The sequence below is a fragment of the Oncorhynchus clarkii genome, chromosome 1, assembly GCF_045791955.1.
Source record: "Oncorhynchus clarkii lewisi isolate Uvic-CL-2024 chromosome 1, UVic_Ocla_1.0, whole genome shotgun sequence".
NCBI lineage: Eukaryota > Metazoa > Chordata > Actinopteri > Salmoniformes > Salmonidae > Oncorhynchus > Oncorhynchus clarkii.
Genome location: NC_092147.1, coordinates 50,823,733 through 50,838,234, shown reverse-complemented (window position 1 = coordinate 50,838,234; position 14,502 = coordinate 50,823,733). Strand labels below are relative to the sequence as shown.

Genomic DNA, 14,502 nt, shown 5'->3' with positions numbered 1-14,502 from the left:
TTCCAAAACTGCCATGAAAAAGCCAGACTACGGTTTGCAATTGCACATGGGGACAAAGATCGTGCTTTTTGGAGAAATGTCCTCTGGTCTGATGAAAAAAAAAAGCTTGTTCGCAAATGGATCTTCCAATTGCACAATGACCCCAAGCATACTTCCAAAGTTGTGGCAAAATGGCTTAACAAAGAAGGTATTGGAGTGGCCATCACAAAGCCCTGACCTCAATCCTATAGAATGTTTGTGGGCGGGTGAGATTAGGGAGGCCTACAAACCTGACTCAGTTACACAAGCTCTGTCAGGAGGAATGGGCGAAAATTTACCAAACTTATTGTGGGAAGCTTGTGGAAGGCTACCCGAAACATTTGACCGAAGTTGAACAATTTAAAGGCAATGCTACTAAATACTAATTGAGAGTATGTAAACTTCTGACCCACTGGGAATGTGATGAAAGAAATGAAAGCTAAAACAAATCATTCTCTCTACTATTATTCTGACATTTTACATTCTTAAAATAAAGTGGTGATCCTAACTGACCTAAGACAGGGAATTTTTACTAAACGTCAGGAATTGTGAAAAACCGAGTTTAAATGAAATTTGGCTAAGGTGTATGTAAACTTCCCACTTCAACTGTACATGTTTTTGCTGTTTTTCTTTGTTTTAGAGCCAAAAAGATTGTGAATCTGTTGTGTTTTAACCATACGTCTCAGTTTTGGACAGATAACTGTTCATGTTATTGTTTAAGTGCATTCCAATTTTCCCAGAAGTGGTTAGTCTATGGATTCTTCAATTACATTGTGCTGATTACTGACGTACTGTTCCTTCTTTTTCCGTTGTGTATTTCTGTATTGTTTTAGGCTCAAGTTCTCTGGGTCTCTATGTTTTTGGTTGGATAGGTTTCTCAATTTCTTTCTTATGTTTTTGCATTCTTCATCAAACCATTTGTAATTGATGATAATTTCCGGTTTTCTGTTTGACATTTTTAGATTTGATAGGGAAGCTGAGAGGTCAAATATACTGTTTAGGTGTTCTACTGCCAAGTTTACACCTTCACTATTACAGTGAAACGTTTTGTCCAGGAAGTTGTCCAAAAGGGATTGAATTTGTTGTTTTTTGGTAGGTTTCCATACTACTTTCCTTCCATCTTTAGATTAATATTATTCCGTTCCTTTGGCTTTGATGCCTCATGATATACTGTAGTTTTGCTCTGTTCAAGAAGACTGGGAATTTGCTGGGATCTGATAGGGGTGTCAGTGGGCTGACTGTGAACGCTCTGAGAGACTCTGGGTTGAGGTCAGTGATAAAGTAGTCTACAGTACTACTGCCAAGAGATGAGCTAGAGGTGTGCCTCTCTCTCCTTCTGTAGTGTGATCAAAGGTTGAGAGAGTGTCTGCTCCTGATGTGAAGAGTCTGGCCCTTTGTGTTCATATGTAAATGTGGCCTTTTCCACCACAGGCCTGAGAGACCAAGATGATAATTTTTTATGATTCCTCTGTGACATTTCCATATGGCTGACGAATGGTGAGCCAAGACACGCACATCTGTTAAGAGACCAACCGTCTGACCCCTCAGAGTGTGTCCCCTTCTGCTGATCAACGATAGCATACCCAGAGTTTATTAAACTGAAATGGCACTACATGAAGGGGTAATTTCACTATTTTTTGTTGTTGTTGATATCCACCATTAATCAGCCTATTTTGCAAATACACCTTATAGTTATCCCACTGGCAAGCCTGTGTTTACTTCCTGGCAAAGTCTCAGGATCATGCAAAATGCTTTGAAATGCCCCTTTAATGTGATGGTTTCCCCCTGCATCGCTCTCTAATCGAAGGAGCTAATTCCTTGGGGGAGCTAGCTGATACAGTCAACAGAGGCTCTCACAACCCTAGGTCAGTGTACCACCAGTGTGTGTGTGTGTGTGTGTGTGTGTGTGTGTGTGTGTGTGTGTGTGTGCACACCACTGGGTGGGTGTATACATAAAGTGAGAGTGCTTTTGTTCTAATAATCTGACATGCCCTCTGTCTCCTCCCCTCCACCTGATATCCTTATGGCACCGTGGGGGATTGTATCCCCGTCCTCACCTCCCACCAACCTGAACACACACACGAGCGCACACACGTCCCATGTGGATTTGGATTTCAGGGATGGAGATACCTTGGGTTGAGTCCCAAAGGGGATCAGTAGGGGGTTAAATCACGACATCCCCCTCTCCTCTTCAGACTCTTCACTCTTCTTCTCTCATACTTCTCCCTCCCCCTCTCTCTCTCTCTCACTGTCTCTCTCACTCTCTGTCTCTCTTTCTCGCACTCTCTCTGTCTCTCACTCTCTCTTTCTCTCTCTGTCTCTGCCTCTCCACTTTCTCTGCCACATATGTGACAATTACCTATTCTCAGTTGGGTGGAAGCTGTTTATGAGTCACCCTGGAGATTGATAGAAGACAATGCCATTCATATCCACTAGGTACTGTATGTACACTGACATGTTTCTCAGACAGTTATTCGAAAGATTGACACACAAATCTTGTATTACTGGTAGAAAAATATCTTTGAGGACATTATATTTTATACAATGTACACCGTACCTAGACATTTTTTGAGCACGTCATCATTGCTGATTTAAATGTTTTCGCTGTAGGCCTAAGCATAAGCATTGGTGCCAAAATATAATTGAGGGCCTTAAGTATCTTGTATACATTCACAGCAATGCAATGCTTGTAGACATGTTTTGAGGATGTCATGTGGATTGGGATTGAACTTTTTTTTAATTACTAGTGACCTACTCTCTGTGAGCCTTGTTTGTCTCCGCTAATCTTGATAATAGCTCACATCTCTCTCATATCTCCAATCACTTAGACTGCTTCAGGCAACGTCGTTCTCACATTTTAAAATATATAATGATGCCTACACACTGGGCACACACTGGTTGAATCAACGTCATTTCAATGAAATTGGAATAGACGTTGGAATAGACGTGGAATAGACGTTGAATTGATGTCTGTGCCCAGTGGTATGCTATTCCATATTAAAATAGGCTACTGCCTTTTCCCATTGAAGTACTGACATCATCCAGGTAGAGTTCATGTTTAGGCAAAATGAAAACGATACCATCACACTGCAGAATATGTCAAATAACACTTAGCTATGATCGATCCTCCTTTATGTTGTCAGATCTCTTCTGTTATGAACACATCTTTTGGACTGGGTGGCTGCGCCTGTCGCCCAATGAAAGTTCCGTATAGCGCCCCCTATAGACATCCGTCCAATCGAAGAGGACAAGGGCAGAGACGCAGCTGCCTGTCAGTTTCTTCCCTGCTCCTAGTTCCTGAGCACCCGGCGATGATCCAGGCGTGAGTCGTGAATGTACACCGACGGACGGGTCGTTCGCTATTGCAGGTAAGAAGATGACAACTTCAGCGATTCTATATACCCCCCCCCCCCCCCCCCCCCCCCTAGAAAAGCTGTGTCTTTGCAGCACGGGGCAAAGCAAGGGGAATCCGTGTTGTTTACAATGATTGAGATGGGGACGAAGTGATGGAGCCTACCGCAATGCAGAATCGTGTACAATTTAGACAAGTTTGTGCATCTTGCATCCTCGCTCTGTTATTCCCGACTGCAAAACTGAGACTATACAGATGATCTTGAATGGATGTTGTTTGCACATTGACATGAAACGTTATTCTGGGTGACTTTGGTAGCATGCATTTTCCGTGCACGGACAGACAAGACAGTGCGCTTGCTCCATGGTCTTGAAGGGAGGAATAGTGGGATTGCATTTTTATCCACATTACGGATGATTAGCTACACACCTGTGTACGTTGTTAATGAATGACATTCATAAAACCTTAAACATATAAAATAGCCTAGCGGTGCTGCTTATCTATCCCTATTCGTTAGGATATTGTTATTATAGGTTAGGCAGCAGGATATCTAATGCTTCTCCTATTCTTTCCTAGTAATTGATTTAGAAACAGTCGGTGATTCACTGTAAACAGACCAATCCCTGCAAGATGAACATTGTATTTATTATGAATTATATGAATTATACGTAGCAGAAAATATAGGTCGCTGGGTTCACTGTAGCCGACTAGTTGGAGCCCCAACAGACGGCGATAGCATATCCCAGCATCATCAGGAAATCACCTCAACCACTAGAATGTCAGCCAGGTTGTCAGCCAAGGTACCATGTCATGGGCGCGTCCTGCCTGGGTGTTCGCAGTATTTTTGCAACTGAAGACTACACTGACGGCCTAGTCTGTACTATAATAGATGAGGTATAAACGATTCAACATGACAGATGCAATGGACATGCTGGACTGTTGGCCAAGAGCCAATTCAACCCAATGTATTCAGTTTCATAAATCTGACATGAACTGTCAGAAGGATTTCATGGGAATGCTTGTCATTTTGATAGGAATCCTATAAACTGGACTGCTAATGTAATGCATCTTCTGTTGTCCCGTGCCCTGCAAAGTCTGACCAAATTCCGACTTGGTGTATGAGGAATGATAATGCTCCTCCGGGCTCTTGCTGCTGTATACCATAACAGACCTGAGTTGAAGTAGTATTTATTGTCTCTCGGATACTTCAGCTACTTGATTGAGCTTGCCTGGCACAATGGAACCAGTGTAATAGTTCCCGAAAGTAAGTTACTATGATGTCAGTAAATGTTTCCCTCGTTGCTTTGGAACAGTTTCAGCACAAAGCAGCCAGAGAAGCTATATGAGAAACACATTACATAACAGTCACTGTCCCTCCAAGACATGTCTGGCTCTGCCCAGGACCATCATGTGTCCTATCATGCATTTCAAATTTGCAGCCTCAGTGGAGTTGGAGCTGTCCTTGGGTTTGGGGAGTCCTCTGTCAGTGTTTTTGTGACCCAACTGAACCCAGAGATAGGTCCAGAGAGGGCATCCTTTGAGAAATGCTCGCCAGCAGAAATGCCAGTAGCAAGGAAAAACACATTTTTAAATTTTTAACATTTGATTCTGTGGATTTATCATGGTGTCGGTAAACCTCTTGAGTAGAGGAGACCAAATGCATTGGCTACACCAGTGGTTCCCGTAACTTTTTATAGTCCCGTACCCGTTCAACCATTCATCCTCCAGCTGCGTGCACCAGAGTCAGCGCACTCTCAGATGTATACAATACGTTTGTTAAACAAGAATGAGTGTCAGTTTTTGTCACAATTCTGCTCGTGGGAAGTGACAAGGAGCTCTTATAGGACCAGGGCACAAATAATAATATAATAATAATCAATACTTTTGCTCTTTATTTAACCATCTTACATATAAAACCTTATTTGTTCATGGAAAATTGTGAATAACTCATCACAGGTTAATGAGAAGGGTGTGCTTGAAAGGATACACATGACTCTGCAATGTTGGGTTGTATTGGAGACAGTCTCAGTCTTAAATCATTTTCCACACACAGTCTTGTGCCTGTATTTAGTTTTCATGCTAGTCAGGGTCGAGAATCCACTCTCACATTGGTACGTGGTTGCAAAGGGCATCAGTGTCTTAACAGCACGATCTGCCAAGGCAGGATACTCTGAGCGCAGCCCAATCCAGAAATTGGGCAGTGGCTCCTGATTAAATTAAATTTTCACAGAACCACTTGTTGCAATTTCGATAATGCTCTCTTGTTCATATATCGATTGGTAAGTGGACTGGAGGCAGGGCATGAAGGGATAACGAATACAGTTGTTTGTGTCATCCGTTTCGGCAATGTACCTGCGTAATTGCACACCCAACTGACTCAGGTGCTTCGCTATATCACTTTTGACATTGTCCGTACGCTTGAGTTAATTTGCACAGAAAAAAATCATACAATGATGGAAAGACCTGTGTGTTCTCCTTGTTAATTCAGTCAGAGAAGAGCTCCAACTTCTTAATCATAGCCTCAATTTTATCCCGCACATTGAATATAGTTGCGGGGAGTCCCTGTAATTCTATATTCAGATCATTCAGGCGAGAGAAAACAGCACCCAGATAGGCCAGTTGTGTGAAAATTATGGTCAGTAAAGAAAACGTTAAGCTCGTCTCTCAATAAAAAAACACGTGTCAATACTTTGCCCCTTGATAACCAGCGCACTTCTGTATGTTGTAAAAGCGTTACATTGTCACTGCCCATATCATTAGATAGTGCAGATAGTGCAGAAAATAAGTTCAGGGGCCTTCCTTTAACACGGTTAACCATTTTCACTCTAGTGTCCAAAACGTCTTTCAAGCTGTCAGGCATTCCCTTGGCAGCAAGAGCCTCTCGGTGGATGCTGCAGTGTACCCAAGTGGCGTCGAGAGCAACTGTTTGCACGCGCATTACCACTCCACTATGTCTCCCTGTCATGGCTTTTGCGCCATCAGTACAGATAGCAACATGAGCAGCAGCTGCGTTTGGTTACATACGGACCGTTAGTGGAATTCCCGCGAGAGAGTAATGGTTAATGTGATTGGATGTTAATTATTTGACTGTGATACCTGTATTTGACATTGTGTCGTTATTTCGCTGAAGACTAGATGTTTGAATTTTATCTTTGGCAGTGAAATGAGGCTACTCAGACGAGAAAAAACTTCACTCAAATGTATAGCCCCGTTGGAAAATATCAATATCTGTTTGAAAATGTGAAAAAAAGTACAATAAATAAAAATGACAAAAAAAATAAAAAATAAAAATAAAAAATATATATATATATATTTAATTTTTAAAAATGTGAATGACATTTTTATTTGGTGTACCCCCGACGGCATGGAGCATACCCCTGGGGATACACATACCCCAGTTTGGGAATACCTGGGCTACACAATAGAGCTTGGGCCTGCTACATGGTCTTGTCTATTATTCTGTCTTCTTGCCTATTAGGCATTATGCCAACCTCACAATTGCAACATCATCAAAACATGAACCATATGTTTATTTTCAGACTGAGATACTTTGAGTGTTGCTCTTTTTTTGTTGGAGTACTTCAGGTCAGAAAGGTGGTCCTTTTTGTGTGATATTACTGAATTGGTACAGCTCCATAACAAATGGACTAACCCTCTTAGCCTTAAATCAGTGATTTAGAAAGCAGGGAAGTTGAAGTCATGGATGGCTGCCATTTGAGATTAAAGTCATTCAAAGGACTTTTTGTGAGATTTGATTTGTCCCAAGATACCCCTCCCCAAATCCAAGCTTTCCAAAGACCCTAGGGAGTCAAAGGATTAGCTGGTCAGAGAAAACTATTATAGTCGTTTTTTGAGATTTGGGTTTGATAATGAAGGTACTCTGGGTGCCGCTGTTTTCAGGTGCCGCTGTTTTCAAACCCCACTGATACTCTGTAATCTGAAAGTTAGCAATGTTAACGAGTACATATAATATCCCATAGAGAATGCTAACCAAATGCTAATGAGCGCATTGCATTTTGTACAGTTTTTGACCTAAACTATATAAGTATACAAATAAATAACACCTTAATTGGGGCGAGTGGGCTTGTGGTAATGGCTGGAGCAGAATAGTAGGTGGAATGGTATCAAATATGGTTTCCATATTTTTATGTAGCTATCTATGCAAGACAGTTATTAAGAACAAATTCTTATTTACAATGACGTCCTAGGAATAGTGGGTTAACTGCCTTGTTCAGGGGGAGAACGACCGATTTTTACCTTGCCAGCTTGGGGATTCGATCTAGCAACCTTCCGGTTACTGGCCATACGCCCTAACCCCTAGGATACCTGCAGCCATTATTATGAACCATCCTCCCCTCAGCAGCCTCCACTGCTACTCCCAGTTTGCTGCATGCAAAACAATTATATTAGCCAGCAAGGTTCTTGATCCAAGAAGGGATTCTCTTCTAACCACTTAGCTAGATAGCTAACTAGCTACTAAATTAGCAAACCAAATGCACAACTGTGGAGCATTTAGCACATTTTAGACAGTTAACTTAATAGTTGTAAGATATCTAGCTGTCAAATATTTAGTTGTGAAGTCCATAATGTAACTAGATCACCTGGTGCATTCTGCACAACAGTGAGTGACTCACAAGGCTCCGGTCTCTTGTCGCTGTGTTCTCTTGTAAACAAACACCACGTGACACTTGACTGGGGACTATCATAAGCTTCATAATAATGTGACAGGTGAAAGGAAGAACGCAATGTTCTTTATCTCCTAACGTATTGCACAAGATGATTGCTGGTATTTACTTAAAAAGTAGCTACAAATATTAAAATGAAATATTGTATTAACGGTATTGAAAAACCATCCCGTGTCTTTTTCCAGCATACGGTATATACTGTATACCGCCCAAGCCTAACACACACACACACACACACACACACACACACACACACACACACACACACACACACACACACACACACACACACACACACACACACACACACACACACACACACACACACACACACACACACACCCCCCCCCCCCCCCCCCCCCCCCCCCCGCACACGCACACACAGCTCTAAGCCTAAGTGCTGTAACAATGGGGCAAAAACCCTTTCCCCTTTCCTTATCCCACTGGCAACCATGTGACACTCTTGTCTTGATGGTCTCTTCAGATTGCTCAGAAATTTCACCAAACCTCCATCAATAAAGAGAGGATCACTAATGGTACCGCTAGCTGGCTGGCTTTGTGAGAGAGACATGACGTCTTCTTCTCCCTCTTCTTCTGTTTGCTCGGAGACAGACCCCCCCCCCCTCTGTTCAATCCAGAGGGGGGAAAGGCCCTCAGTCCGTCCCCACTGCCTTCTCTTTGCTCTCTATCGTCTTTGTATGTGTTTAGTCCCCACTGCCATCTCTGTCTGTGCCGCAGGCCTGTCATTCTCTATGTCTGTGGGTTGTCCTTCTCGCTCATGTATCAGAAGGGTTGGTCCATTTAGTTCTTTGTTCGAACCCAGAGAGAGAGAGAGAAATAAAGGTTGTCAGTTAGTCCCCACTGCTATCTCTGTATGCATATTGTCCCCACTGCCGATCTGTACTGTATGTTAGTGATGTGCGGGTTGACTCATGACCCGTAGTCCCCGTGGCTGTATCCGCAGGGCAGGGGGGTTAAGTATCATTAAATATTGTGTGGATGAAGGGGCAGATTGAATAAAGAGAAAACAAGACCTTAAAAAAGTCCATGAATGTATAATTCTTGTGCAATTTATATTTGTAGGATTCATGGAGGTTCATCTTTCATTATTTCAGGCTATCTGGCATTAGTGCGTAAGCCTACGGCCTAACTATATGCGTGCCAAATAGCCTACAGGCCAGTCTCCAAATGCTTTTTGGGAACGGGCAGAAAAGTTAATGGAGATCCTCAGAGGCAAAAATGACAATATCGGCGTTTAAAGAGGATGACAGCAGTGTTATGTGTGATGATTGTGAGGCGCTATACAAATTCGACAGCCACGAGACGGGGACTTAAAATAGGCCTATGGCACGTCAAGGGGAATGTAGCCTAGTGTTCAGATGAGTTAAATGGACACTGAAATCTGGACACTGACTGTATGTTTAGAACCTCTCACATACTTTAGCTTTAGTATGAACTCCTGCAGAATTAAGCATTTTACGCAGTAAAACAATACACCGAATGTAGGCTACATTTAGACTCAGGAACAGGAGTGGATAAATAGGATTTCTTTCTTTCATTATCTTGAGAGAATGTAAATGTCTGTAAAGGTGCTGTCTTTATCAGCATCATAAAGCTGACAGTATTTTAATCGTATATATATTATGCATCCAAGTCGAACTGAAATCGAGTCAGTAACATGTTGGGTCGTTTTCACAGCTTTCTGTTTTTCATTTTTTTACAACCGGTCAACCTGATGCCATTTGAACATTTTGCACAGATAATCTTGCATCTTATCCCCGGTCCCTAAACGTCTTTGCTCAGTGAAAGAAGCAGAGGTGACAGAGAGAACTTGATCAACGTCAGAATGATTGTTTCAATCTAGTTGTCACTATCACATTACTATGTTGAGCAAGGGTTTATTTAGTCTTCTATGGCAACATATAGGCTAATGACAGAAGAGAATCTGCATGTAGCCTATTTAATTATAGACAAGTTGACTAACAAATTATGTTCTATATTTGCAGGTTAGGGTGGGGGGCGGGCCTCATATCGTCACTTTATCACACACAGTCATGCGGGTTGCGGATGGTTTATTAGCAATTGCGGGTGGGTGCGGGTGAACAAACCGCTGACCCACACACCACTACTGTAAGTGCTACAGGCTTGTCATTCTCTCTCTGTATGGGTCCTCCTCAACCCTGCTTTTCCTGTCGCCGCCCCCACAGGGAGGCCAAATGATGGTTTGCGGCTTTGAATCCAGATAACGTTTTCGGTGGCACTTCTGTGGGTGCCTACCTAGTGCCTACCTGTGTCCAATGATTTCAGCTGCTTTAGTTTGTTGCTAGGGCTTAGAAGGGCTAGTTATTATCTTTAAGGAATCACTTATTTTCAAGGCACTGAACTTGAAGAGGTGCATTTAGTGTGTGTTTTAGTGTTTGTGTGGATGCGTGACTTCCAGCCCTGCAGCCCATAATGTGTCCACACCATCTCTATTTTTAGTATGATAGGTAACGTAGCCATGCCGAGGAGTGGGACAATGATAGGTAACGTAGCTCTGCCGAGGAGTGGGACTATGATAGGTAATGTAACCCTGCAGAGGAGTGGGACTATGATAGGTAACGTGGCTCTGCCGAGGAGTGGGACTATGATAGGTAATGTAACCCTGCAGAGGAGTGGGACTATGATAGGTAATGTAACCCTGCAGAGGAGTGGGACTATGATAGGTAACGTAACCCTGCAGAGGAGTGGGACTATGATAGGTAATGTAACCCTGCAGAGGAGTGGGACTATGATAGGTCATGTAACCCTGCTGAGGAGTGGGACAATGATAGGTAACGTAGCTCTGCCGAGGAGTGGGACTATGATAGGTAATGTAACCCTGCAGAGGAATGGGACTATGATAGGTAATGTAACCCTGCTGAGGAGTGGGACAATGATAGGTAACGTAGCTCTGCCGAGGAGTGGGACTATGATCGGTAACGTAGCCCTGCAGAGGAGTGGGACTATGATAGGTAATGTAACCCTGCAGAGGAGTGGGACAATGATAGGTAACGTAGCTCTGCCGAGGAGTGGGACAATGATAGGTAACGTAGCCCTGCAGAGGAGTGGGACTATGATAGGTAACATAGCTCTGCCGAGGAGTGGGACTATGATAGGTAACGTAGCCCTGCAGAGGAGTGGGACTATGATAGGTAACGTAGCCCTGCAGAGTGGGACTATGATAGGTAACGTAGCCCTGCAGAGGAGTGGGAGTATGATAGGTAATGTAGCCCTGCAAAGGAGTGGGACTATGATAGGTAACGTAGCCCTGCAGAGGAGTGGAACTATGATAGGTAATGTAGCCCTGCAGAGGAGTGGGACTATGATAGGTAACGTAGCCCTGCAGAGTGGGACTATGATAGGTAACGTAGCCCTGCAGAGTGGGACTATGATAGGTAACGTAGCCCTGCAGAGAAGTGGAACAATGATAGGTAACATAGCCCTGTAGAGTTGGACTATGATAGGTAACGTAGCCCTGCAGAGGAGTGGGACTATGATAGGTAACGTAGCCCTGCAGAGGAGTGGGACTATGATAGGTAACATATTCCCGCAGAGTGGGACTATGATAGGTAGCGTAGCCCTGCAGAGGAGTGGGACTATGATAGGTAACATAGCCCTGCAGAGTGGGACTATGATAGGTAATGTAGCCCTGCAGAGTGGGACTATGATAGGTAACATAGCCCTTCAGAGTGGGACTATGATAGGTATCATAGCCCTGCAGAGTGGGACTATGATAGGTAATGTAACCCTGCAGAGGAGTGGGACTATGATAGGTAACGTAGCCCTGCAGAGGAGTGGGACTATGATAGGTAATTTAACCCTGCAGAGGAGTGGGACTATGATAGGTAACGTAGCCCTGCAGAGTGGGACTATGATAGGTAACGTAGCCCTGCAGAGTGGGACTATGATAGGTAACGTAGCCCTGCAGAGAAGTGGAACAATGATAGGTAACATAGCCCTGTAGAGTTGGACTATGATAGGTAACGTAGCCCTGCAAAGGAGTGGGACTATGATAGGTAACGTAGCCCTGCAGAGGAGTGTGACTATGATAGGTAACATAGCCCTGCAGAGGAGTCGGACTATGATATGTAACGTAGCCCTGCAGAGGAGTCGGACTATGATATGTAACGTAGCCCTGCAAAGGAGTGGAACTATGATAGGTAACGTAGCCCTGCCGAGAAGTGGGACTATGATATGTAACGTAGCCCTGCAGAGGAGTTGGACTATGATATGTAACATAGCCCTGCAGAGTGGGACTATGATAGGTCATGTAACCATGCAGAGGATTGGGACTATGATAGGTAACGTAGGCCTGCAGTGGAGTGGGACTATGATGGGTAACATAGCCCTGCAGAGGAGTGGGACTATGATAGGTAACGTAGCCCTGCAGAGGAGTGGGGCTATGATAGGTAACATAGCCTTGCAGAGGAGTGGAATGATGATAGGTAATGTAACCCTGCAGAGGACTGGGACTATGATAGGTAACGTAGCTCTGCCGAGGAATGGGACTATAATAGGTAACGTAGCCCTGCAGAGGAGTGGGACTATGATAGGTAACGTAGCCCTGCAGAGTGGGACTATGATAGGTAACGTAGCCCTGCAGAGGAGTGGGAGTATGATAGGTAACGTAGCCCTGCAGAGTGGGACTATGATAGGTAACGTAGCCCTGCAGAGGAGTGAGAATATGATAGGTAATGTAGCCCTGCAAAGGAGTGGGACTATGATATGTAATGTAGCCCTGCAGAGGAGTGGGACTATGATAAGTAATGTAGCCCTGCAGAGGAGTGGGACTATGATAGGTAACGTAGCCCTGCAGAGGAGTGGGACTATGATAGGTAACATAGCCCTGCCAAGGAGTGGGACTATGATGGGTAACGTAGCCCTGCAGAGGAGTGGGACTATGATAGGTAATGTAACCCTGCAGAGGAGTGGGACTATGATAGGTAACGTAGCCCTGCAGAGGAGTGTGACTATGATAGGTAACATAGCCCTGCAGAGGAGTCGGACTATGATATGTAACGTAGCCCTGCAGAGGAGTCGGACTATGATATGTAACGTAGCCCTGCAAAGGAGTGGAACTATGATAGGTAACGTAGCCCTGCCGAGAAGTGGGACTATGATATGTAACGTAGCCCTGCAGAGGAGTTGGACTATGATATGTAACATAGCCCTGCAGAGTGGGACTATGATAGGTCATGTAACCATGCAGAGGATTGGGACTATGATAGGTAACGTAGCCCTGCAGAGGAGTGGGACTATGATAGGTAACGTAGCCCTGCAGAGGAGTGGGGCTATGATAGGTAACATAGCCTTGCAGAGGAGTGGAATGATGATAGGTAATGTAACCCTGCAGAGGACTGGGACTATGATAGGTAACGTAGCTCTGCCGAGGAGTGGGACTATAATAGGTAACGTAGACCTGCAGAGGAGTGGGACTATGATAGGTAACGTAGCCCTGCAGAGTGGGACTATGATAGGTAACGTAGCCCTGCAGAGGAGTGGGAGTATGATAGGTAACGTAGCCCTGCAGAGTGGGACTATGATAGGTAACGTAGCCCTGCAGAGGAGTGAGAATATGATAGGTAATGTAGCCCTGCAAAGGAGTGGGACTATGATATGTAATGTAGCCCTGCAGAGGAGTGGGACTATGATAAGTAATGTAGCCCTGCAGAGGAGTGGGACTATGATAGGTAACGTATCCCTGCAGAGGAGTGGGACTATGATAGGTAACATAGCCCTGCCAAGGAGTGGGACTATGATGGGTAACTTAGCCCTGCAGAGGAGTGGGACTATGATAGGTAATGTAACCCTGCAGAGGAGTGGGACTATGATAGGTAACGTAGCCCTGCAGAGGAGTGGAACTATGATAGGTAATGTAGCCCTGCAGAGGAGTGGGACTATGATAGGTAACGTAGCCCTGCAGAGGAGTGGAACTATGATAGGTAATGTAGCCCTGCAGAGGAGTGGGACTATGATAGATAACGTAGTCCTGCAGAGGAGTGGGACTATGATAGGTAACATATTCCCGCAGAGTGGGACTATGATAGGTAGCGTAGCCCTGCAGAGGAGTGGGACTATGATAGGTAACATAGCCCTGCAGAGTGGGACTATGATAGGTAACGTAGCCCTGCAGAGTGGGACTATGATAGGTAACATAGCCCTTCAGAGTGGGACTATGATAGGTATCATAGCCCTGCAGAGTGGGACTATGATAGGTAATGTAACCCTGCAGAGGAGTGGGACTATGATAGGTAATGTAGTTCTGCAGAGGAGTGGGACTATGATAGGTAATGTAACCCTGCAGAGGAGTGGGACTATAATAGGTAATTTAACCCTGCAGAGGAGTGGGACTATGATAGGTAACGTAGCCCTGCAGAGTGGGACTATGATAGGTAATGTAGCCCTGCAGAGTGGGACTATGATAGG

At 44.3% G+C, this 14,502-nt stretch overlaps 1 protein-coding gene across 1 annotated transcript in view; it reads left to right on the top strand.

Moving 5' to 3' along the window:
• Nucleotides 1–3,254: 3,254 nt before the first annotated feature.
• The window catches only part of LOC139408486 (contactin-1a-like), a 137,139-nt gene continuing 125,891 nt past the window's right edge, over nucleotides 3,255–14,502 (top strand). The window contains exon 1 of the mRNA XM_071152449.1: nucleotides 3,255–3,386. The gene's annotated coding sequence lies outside the window, so the exon portion shown is untranslated. The remainder of the gene's footprint in view (nucleotides 3,387–14,502) is intronic.